We start from the raw sequence: 10,268 nt of genomic DNA, 5'->3' as shown, positions 1-10,268 counted from the left end.
AATCAGCCTACTACAGGGATACAGCTACATCAACGTTTACAGCAGCTCAATTCACAATAGCTAAACTATGGAACCAACCTAGATGCCTTTCAACAGATGAATGGTTAAAGAAAATGTAGTATATATACACAATGGAGTATTACTCAGTCTTAAGGAAGAATGAGATTATGGCATTTGCTGGTAACTAGAGAGTATCATGTTAAGTGAAATAAGCCAAACCCCCCAAACCAAAGGCTGAATATTTTCTCTGATAAGTGGATGCTGATCCATAATGGGGAGGGGGCCAGAATGAAGGGACTTTGGATTGTGCAGAGGGAATGAGAAGAGGAGAGAGGCTGTGGGGATGGGAAGGATGGTGGAATAAAATGGATATTATTACCCTATAAACATGTATGATTACATAACAGTGTGACTCTGCACCATGTTCAGCCGGAGGAAGGGGAAGTTGTCGTCCATTTGTGTACAATGTGTCAAGATGTGTTCTATTGTCATATATATAACTAATTAGAACAAATTTAAAAAATAAAAAAAAAATTTAAAAATGGAACAAAGTGCTTGGGGTTTCTGGAACTCTTTGGAATCATCTGCTGAAGGATAAGGTGGGAGGCTCTCCTGGCTACTGTCTTCAATATAGGGGGTTCAACTTCTTCCCCAGCATTGCTACTTATGTCCAAGTCTTTATTTGTTGAAGCTAAAAATGCCTAAGTGGTTGTTGAAGCACAGCAGTTTTGGTAAAACTTGGAATGGAACCACCATTTGAACCAGCTATCCCAGAGATTGCTGATAAAGAGTGAAAGGGACGTAACACAGAAGGAAGTGACCTGGATGTGAATCCAAGTTCTGCCATTTCCAGGCCCGTGTGAATTTAGGCCAGTTACTTAACCTGTATAGCCTTGGTTCTATCTAATCTATTAAAACTAGGAATAAGAATTTCTGCCTCACAAGGTCATTATGAAAATTAGGGAGAAGTGACAAGAGCCTGCCATAGAGTTGTACTCAGTAAATATTATTTTACTTTCCCCTGAATTCCCTTCCCATACTTTTGCCACAGAAAATAATAAGTAAGTAGAAGTAGGTTGGAGTCCTGGAGGGGAAAATAAACTAGGCAAACCCTGTACCACAGAGCTACACCTCTAGCTCCTATGTTTTTTGTTTAATTTTTGTAGTTGTAGATAGACAGAATGCCTTTATTTGTTTATTTGTATGTGGTGCTAAGGATTGAACCCAGTGCCTCACACAAGCGTCTGCCACTGATCTACAGCCCCAGCCCACAGCTCCTGTTTTTATACAGATAAAATTTTTGCTACTGCAAATATAAGCAACACTTGGTATCTTTGCAATAGTAGCAATACTTTCCTCTGATTTTTTTTTTTTTTTTTTAGCTCCTGAAGATCACCATGAGCTGAGAGAATTGAGATAGTCTTTGTGATATGCTCCCCAGTCCCTTCTCTCAGAAACTGACATGACTTAATAGGAAGAAACCAGAAATCATAAGATGTCATAGAGAAAAATCATGTTTGGTGAGAGGTAGCGTAAATGACACTGAAGGTTCTTCTCTATTAGCCTGTGATTCCCGAGAAAAGCTAAGAGGACATAACGTTTTCTCCCATTCTGAACAAGGTTGTGGGCAGATTAAACTAAACTCTTTGTATAAAGGAGACAGTACATGTCCCGGAGGTGATGCAAGGTTGTTGGTATATCATCACTATTAACAGTGGCTAATTATAGACTTGGACATCTGAGCCTATCTGAAGGAGACATACATTTTATTTTTTCTTTTGATACTGGGGATTGAACCCTGGGGAGGATAACTGAGCTATCTTTCCATATTTAATAATATATATAATTATAAAACAGAGTAGTTTGAACTTGGTTATAAGAAAGCTTTTCTTTCACCTTCCCGACACTCCTTACTTTGTACACTTTATTTTTAGAGGCCATGAATTTGTTGATAGCTACTGAAAGGCTGTTTTCATTTACTTTTTACTCTGATCACACACCTGCCATGACTCCTGATTAAAATTCCGAATGGAATCCAAGTTTCTAAGCCTGGCATTCAAGGCCATCCACCAGCTGGTCTCACACTGTCTCATTTCATCTCCCACTACCTGGCCCTCATCCATGTCCATCTCTAGCCAAGCTGGGCTCTTTATTTTCTCCACAATGAACTTGTAAATTTTTACCTTTGACTCTGTGCTTGAAACATCTTTCTCCTTTCCCCAACTAGGGGGAGGCACGGTGGATGATTAAGTGAGATGTGGGGTATGTCTGAATGCAATGAATGAGAGAGAAAAATAAGATGGGCAAGACCAGGAATGAATGGTGGTGGTGTTAATTCATACAGCATGATCAGACAGTCTCCCTAAGATGATGACCTGTGAGCAGACGAGAAGGAAGCAGGAAGAGTTTATTGAAGAAGAGTTATTGAAAAAGAGTCAGAGACATCTGGGGGAGAGCAAGAACCATGCAAAAGCTCCCTTCACTGGTAGGAGGAGCAGCCAGAGGTCAGGGTGGTTCGTTCTTCATAAGAACAGGAGGGTGTTGAGAATGACATCAGAGAAGTGGCTAGGGCCATTACAAGAACTCAAGGCCATCTAAGGACTTTGGCTTTTCTGAGAAGAAAATACGTAGAACTGGGCATGCCTGTGACTCCAGTGACTTGGATGGCTGAGGCAGGAGGGTAGCAAGTTGAAAGCCCTGGGTTCAATCCTCAGCACAGCATATAAAAAATAAATAAATAAAATAAAAGATCCATTGATAATTAAAAAAAAAAAAAGTTGAAAGAAAAGAGGAAAGTAGTGGGAAGTGAAGGTAAAGGGGCCAAACTTGATGCAGTAAAGGTCTGTGGTTTGCTATTGGAGAGTTTTGAGTGGAGCATTGATTTGACCTGATTTCCTTTGAAAGAAATCACTCTGGCTTTTTTTTTTTTTTTTTTTTTTTGGTACAGGGGACCGAACTCAGGGGTACTAGACCACTGAGCCACATCCCCAGCCCTATTTTTGTATTTTATTTAGAGACAGGGTCTCACTGAGTTGCTTAGTATCTTGTAGTTGCTGAGGCTAGCTTTGAACCTGCAATCCTCCTGTCTCAACCTCTCAAGATGCTGGGATTACAGGCATGCACCACTGCATCCGGCCACTCTGGCTTTTTTGTTGAGAGTAGATTACAGGGGGCAAAGTGGAGCTGGGAGGTTATTTAGGAGACTATTGCAATAATTCAGGCCAGAAAGGTGGTGGTTTGTACTAGAGATAAATGGTCTGATTCTGGATATGTGTTGAAAATGAAGTCCAAGGAATTTACTTGTGGAATGTGTGTGTGTGTGTGTGTGTGTGTGTGAAAGAGAGAGAGAGAGAGAGAGAGAGAGAGAGAGAGAGAGAGAGAGAGAGAGAGAATGAAAATGGGAGGGAGAGAGGGAGAGAATGTTTTATGGATGATATGGAATTGTTCTTACACTTTAGGATTTATCTATTTATTATTAGGGATAAGTAGTTCTGCTATGTCTTATGACTAAACAAATGTTTCATTATGCAGTGAGATTTTTGGTGAAAATCTTTGTTCTTTAGACATAACTAAGTATGATTCCCAGTTTCTTTTCCTTATTTTTTAAAAACTTTTTAGCTCAGATACACTTGGCTGACCTGAAACCAAATCATCACTAGGTGGCACCAGCACCTTAGTTCAAGATTTCCGGGCTTTGCAGGTGAGTTCCATTTCTTTTACAGCTAATTAGCCTTAAAGCACCAACTGTTAGCATTTTCAGGCATGACCTTGCTGGGTTTTAAATTTTGCTTGATAGGACAAGTGGTGCCCACCTCTAATCCCAGTGGTTCAGGAGGCTGAGGCAAGAGGATCACCAGTTCAGAGTCAACTTTAGCAATTTATGTAGGCCCTGAACAACTTAGCAAAACCCTGTCTCAAAATAGAAACTAAAAAGGGTAGGGATGTGGCTCAGTGATTAAGTGCTCCTGGGTTCAATCCCCAGTACAACAACAACAAAAAAAGTATGGATGGCAAATCAACATGTGAAAAGATGATTAAACATTGTTAGTTGAAGGAATGAAGGATGATCCACCCCAGAATGTGCTGATTTGATATATTTAATCTGGTGCCATGATTTGGATCAGTGACACCATCCATAGGACAGGTTTTGTTTTGTTTTTGTATTGATACTGGGGATTGAATCCAGGAACACTTTGCCACTGAGTCACATCCCAAGTTCTTTTTATTTTTTATTTTGGGACAGGGTCTCACTAAGTTGCTTAGGGCCTTGCTAAATTGCCGAGGCTGGCCTCAAACCTGTGATCCTCCTGCCTCAGTCTCTTGAGTCACTGGGATTACAGGGTTCCACCACTATGCTTGATAGGTCAGGTATTTAAACTTCACCTTGTCCATCTCCCAGCTTTGATTGAGAAGACATCTAACTTTGCCTCTGATATCTTGCCTTTTGCATTGGACTTCTCTGTGTACTCTTTTCTCCCCCAGAAGCTCCTCCATATGTCACATGTTCAATCTGTCTTATGTCATCTTGTTGTATTTGTTCAGTTTTTTATGCAGTCAATGACAACACTGGAACCCTGTCTTTTCTGGCTGGCGAACTTATACTCTTGTTTTTTTTTTTTTTTTGGTGGCATCTTTTTAGCAAGGTCACTCCAGTGTCAATGAGACCATCTCCATCATTGTAGCTATTGTCTTATAGCGCATACCTGACTCACTTTACAAAAGAGCATTATATCATTTCTGTTTATCGTCTATGTCCAGAATCTGGAGAAGTCTTAAGTCACCATCTTTGTCTACTTCCGTGTTCTTTTTATGACATTGATTCTGCTATTATTTTTTGGACTTGGTATGTTCCCAAAATAGCAACACAAAAACCTCTGCTCTCTTCCACTTTTCAACATCAGGCCTATGCTATCCTTCAAATTCTACAGAGAGGATTAAGGGTCACTTCCTCAAGTATGTCAACTGGCTGGCATAAAGTTTTTAAAGATGTTCCTTCAGAGAGGAAAAGCTGAACATCAAAACTGTATGGGTCATAAAATGATAGCGAATAAATTTTTATTTTATTTATTTATTTATTTTTTTTTATTATTTATTTTTTAGTTCTCGGCGGACTCAACATCTTTGTTGGTATGTGGTGCTGAGGCTCGAACCCGGGCCGCACGCATGCCAGGCGAGCGCGCTACCGCTTGAGCCACATCCCCAGCCCGCGAATAAATTTTTAAAAAAGATGTTTTTAAAAATTAAATTACAAGCCTGAGCAACAAAAAGTTTAACAAATAAGCCATGAGTTGCAGAACTTGGACAGGCATGCTACTACATCAAATTCTCGAGAACCATTCGAGGACATCTCCTGGTTCTGGGTTCCAAATAGAATGTATAAGAGGGATGCTTTCATGCATTCATTTCTGCTGAGGGACACCTTCTTTATTTTTTTATTTTGAGACAAGGTCTCCCTAAATTGCTTAGGGCCTCACTAAATTGCTGAGGCTGGTCTTGAACTTGCAATCCTCCTGTCTCAGCTTCCTGAGTTGCTGGGATTACAAGCATGCGCCACCTTTTGCTCAGCTGAGAGACCAGTGAAGGGGAAAGGGGTCAAGAGACAAATACAATTATTGGCAGTGGCTCTTAGGGGCCACCCTTTTCCTCCTCCACTGGGCCCTTGAGCCCTTGAAGACATCAGTTACTATTGCAGAAAACCAAGACACTGGAAGAAAGATTGCCCAATGAAGGGCAGGCTTCCAAGGACTCCTTGCCCTCCTATACAAGGAGACCACTGGAAAGTTGACGCCCCAAGGGCCAAAGGGGCCTTGAATCAGACACTGTCCACATGATGGCCGAAGAAGAGAAGGCCTTCAGAATCAGCTGGCACCCCAAACAGTCACCATCACTGGCACTGGCCCAAGGGTAACGCTGGAGGTAAGAAATAGGACCACTGGATTCCTTTTGGATACTGGCATCACCTATAGTGTTTTATCTTCATTTCCTGCTATTTCTGCTTGGTGGTGGGAGTGGATAGAAACCCAAGGTAAGACATTTTACTTTTCCTCTATGTTGCATTCACTCATTCCTTTTCAGTGATGGATGACTAAATGCCCAACTTTACTATTGTTTTTGTTTGGGCTGGGGTACTGGGGACTGAACTTAGGGGCACTTGACCATTGAACCACATCCCTAGCCCTATTTTTTTAATTGTTGTTAGACCTTTATTTTATTTATTTATATGTGGTGCTGAGAATTTAACACAGTTCCTCACACATACCAGGTAAGTGCACTACCACTACCTAGTGCCCCCAGCCCTATTTTGTATTTTATTTAGAGACATAGTTTCACTGAGTTGCTTAGCACCTGGCTGGTTTTGCTGAGGCTGGCTTTGAACTTGCTGCCTCAACCTCCAGAGATTCTGGGATTACAGGCCTGAGCCTGGCTACAGTTTTTTTTTTTTTTTTTTTTTAGACTTTATTTAATTAATTTATTTTTTTATGTGGTGCTGGGGATCAAATCCAGTACCTCACCTGTGCTAGGCTAGTGCTCTACCACTGAGCTACAGTCCAGCCCCCTACAATTGGTTTTTGATATCTTAACCAAGCTAGAAGCTTATCAAAGGTTTCGAATCAAGGCAACTAGTTAAACAACCAGAACAACTGATTGATGTTACCTTGTTGGGCATCTCCCTACAAAGGAATGGTTAGATAAAATTACAATCCTCAAGTCTAGAACAAAAGAGAGACAGCGACATTGTTTCCTTTGTCATTCTCTGGAGGAGACTACCCACTGTCCCCCTTGAGAGTGATTTGTACTTCAATCTTACTTTGCTTTCACTTTTAATAAAGTTCTCTTGAAAATTTTTTTTTTTTTTTTTTTAATCAGAACACAAGAACCAAGGTTTGGAGTTTCCTTCAGAGCCCTTCCTCCACCCTTATCAATCACTCTCCTGTGATTATTGATTATTTTTAAACTGAGAGCACTTAAGATACTGTAGTTGCAGAAAGTCATCTCTGAGCTGTCATTTCCTATGTGTAACAAGCCACAAAAACTTTTTTGAGGAGGATGCCTTCCATGGACCAGGGCAAGAAACAGCCCTTCATCACTAGAGACTGGAAGTCAGGGTGCAATGGGCCTGACAAACTTACTAGAGCAGCCTTTATCTTTCATTAGCTTTATACCACCACCCCCTACATTTCCTAGTGATGTCTCTAGATTTTTTTTTTTTTTTTTTGTACCAGGGATTGAACCCAGAGGCGATTTGGAGGTGGTTATGAATGAATCAGATGATACTAGATCGGGTCCTCAACACCCCCCCCACCTCAACCCCCGCCCCACCCCGTGTTAAAGATTAAACATTTAAAACATTGAGACAAGCATAGAAAGCAAGTTGTTTTGCTTTTTTTTTTTTTTTTAAATTTACGAGACAGAACAGAGATGATGCCGGTGGGAGGGAGCGTGTTTTGCCCCTTTATAGATCTCTGATTTCTTTTCCTCCTCCCCATCTCCTCTCCCTAACTTGTGGAGGTGCCCAAAGGCAGGAAAAGAGCTGCCCAGGGGAGACTCATTAGGAATTCCCTGTGTTGGGAGGAGCAATTGCCCCAGAGGTGTTAGCAACAGGTTGGGGGTGGGGGGTGCTCTGGAGGAGTTAGTGAAGCCAGAATTTGACCGGCAGTCAGTCAGGTCAGATCACGAAGGCCAATTTTTTTTTTTTTAATATTTATTTATTTTTTAGTTCTCGGCGGACACAACATCTTTGTTGGTATGTGGTGCTGAGGATCGAACCCGGGCCGCATGCATGCCAGGCGAGTGCACTACCGCTTGAGCCACATCCCCAGCCCACGGAGGCCAATTTTGAGTGAGTCTGGGAGGTTGGAGACTGTCCCCTTAGGGATTGAAATATTAATTCCTTCAGAGCCCTTCCTCCACCCTTATCAAGAACCTGCCCCTGCTCCAACCAGTTGCCAAGATAACCTGTCCCAGGAATTTCCCCTCCCTACAGGGAGCTATAAGATTGTTATGTGTCCTTGTCTTCTCCATCCTGCCCTTCCTTCTTCAGCCCACCTGTTTCCACCTTTTGGCCGTCCCAGCATTCCTGGAAGGAGAAAGATAAGGGGAAAAGGCAAGAGAACAAAGGAAGTCTAGGACTTATAAAAAGGGCAGAACGCATCCCTTCTAGGGATATCATGAGAGAGAAGAGGGCCATAGCTGGTATGTTACCCCTTTTTAAATAAACCCTGCTTTATATGCTTGCCTGGAGTGCTTCTCTGATTTCAAACTTCAACATGTGGGGAAGCAGGATAACCCGTGGTACCATTAGCATCTCATTTCATTTTCTTTGATAATTAGCTCCCATCTTTCCTACCAGATCATTCATTATCTACTGCTGACTACCTGTACTTTACCCTTGTCTCACAGGGAGTGTGTGGAAGTGAAAAGTTATTATGGCTGAGAAAACAAAGGTTTAACATCAGTAGGTCCCCCAACCCCACTTTCTTTTGTGGTACTGAGGATTGTGGTACCCAGGAGCGTTCTGCCTCTAAGCTGTGTGCCCAGCCTTTTTAATTTTAATTTTTTAAAATAATTTTTTAGTCATGGATGGACCTTTATTTGTAATGCCAGATTCGTGGGAACCCAATAGACTTTCAGGAGCTAAATCTGATGCAATCACACAAGAGTCTTTATTGCAAGCTTGAGCCTGGACTCACGACCGTTTCTGAAGCATCGGTCCCAGGGAGTGAGTCCTGGTCCTTTGTTCAGTGAGATTTTATAGGTTTTGGGGGACAAGGGTCAGTTTTTCAACCTCTGGACAGGCCTTGAGGTAGAAGTTGGGTTTTCAAAAATGTAGTCAACATCAGTTTCTCATATTTACTTATTTGTATGTAGTGCTGAGAATGGAACCCAGGGCCTCACATGTACCAGGCAAGTGCTCTGCCACTGAGCCACAACCCCAGCCCCATTGAGGTTGATATTTTCTTTTGTGTGGTGCTGAGACTTGAATCCAGGGCCTTGTGAATGCAAGGCAAGCACTCTACCAATTGAGCTATATCCCCAGCCCTTAATTTTCACTTTGAGATAGGGTCTCAGTGAGTTGTTGACGTTGACCAGTGATCTTCTTGTCTCAGCAATCCCCTTCCCCCCAATAGTTGGGATCACAGGCATGTGCCAACTGCCTAGCTATTAGTAGCTTATTTTTAAAAAAGCGCTGATAAGTTCATTAGTGCATGTCATAAAAACATCATATGGGCTATCATAGAGAAAATCTAAGAATACTCTGGAGTGCCCAGTGACTGCCTATCAGCAGGAATAAATAGGCCACTCACCTAAGAGAAAATGATAAGGAAGCATCTGGGGCTATTAATTGGAATGATAATGTGTCACTCTCCTGTAGATTCCTAGAGATTCTAGTTAACATAGAAAGCTGGAAACCCATTAAACTGAGGGCCGCAGCAGAATACCCAAGCAACAAATTGATTTTAAATGGGAACTGCAGACTAAGATGCAGAAATATGGTTTGCCTCCTTCTTGGTTTTAGACAACTATGCACCCCCACCTTGCTGTTTCCTCACCCCCACGCTCCCCACAAAAGAGCAAGTTTTAATTTTTGTGAGATAGTTAATTTTGGAGTACTGAGTTTGATGGAGGTTTATCTGAGTTTAGTTGGAAGGTACACAGATCCAGAACTTGAGCGATGCAGACTGCAACTGATTTAGATTGACCATTTATGAAAAATTATTACAACAGGGAGGACATAAATTGTGATTTAATCAAAGTTGAATGTTAAGTATCATAATGTTATGGGGAGATATCGCTCAGAAAACACACTAAGTCAGAATTTGAAACAAATCAAATAATTTTATTTTGCCAATTTTACCTGGCCAGGTGAAGCTAGATTTAAAGATAGGTAGTTAGTGTAGTTAGATAAATCGGGCCTAATATCAAGTAAGATAAAAGAAAATGGAGACCATTATGGAGAATGGAGAATGGAGTCCGGGAAACCAGAGCAGCACTTGGGGAAATTGAAATGTTAATGTCCCCAAGGCCCATCCTAAGGAAATGTTAATGAAGCAGCTCCCAGCAAACAAAGAGGTGCTAATCAAAAACCACCCCAGGCCCTTCCTGCCCAGATTACCCCTTCAGCCCACCTCTCTCCCATCTTTTGGCCTTCCAACCTGCATTGGATCACTGCAAGATAAAGGGAAACAAAGGGCAGAAATGTGGGAAGACTAAAAGAAGACCTTAGCTATAAAAAAGGGAAGACCTCGCCCTTCCACAGATTCCGCCTT

Source organism: Urocitellus parryii, chromosome 5, assembly GCF_045843805.1.
Source record: "Urocitellus parryii isolate mUroPar1 chromosome 5, mUroPar1.hap1, whole genome shotgun sequence".
Lineage (NCBI taxonomy): Eukaryota > Metazoa > Chordata > Mammalia > Rodentia > Sciuridae > Urocitellus > Urocitellus parryii.
This window is presented reverse-complemented; position numbering follows the sequence as displayed.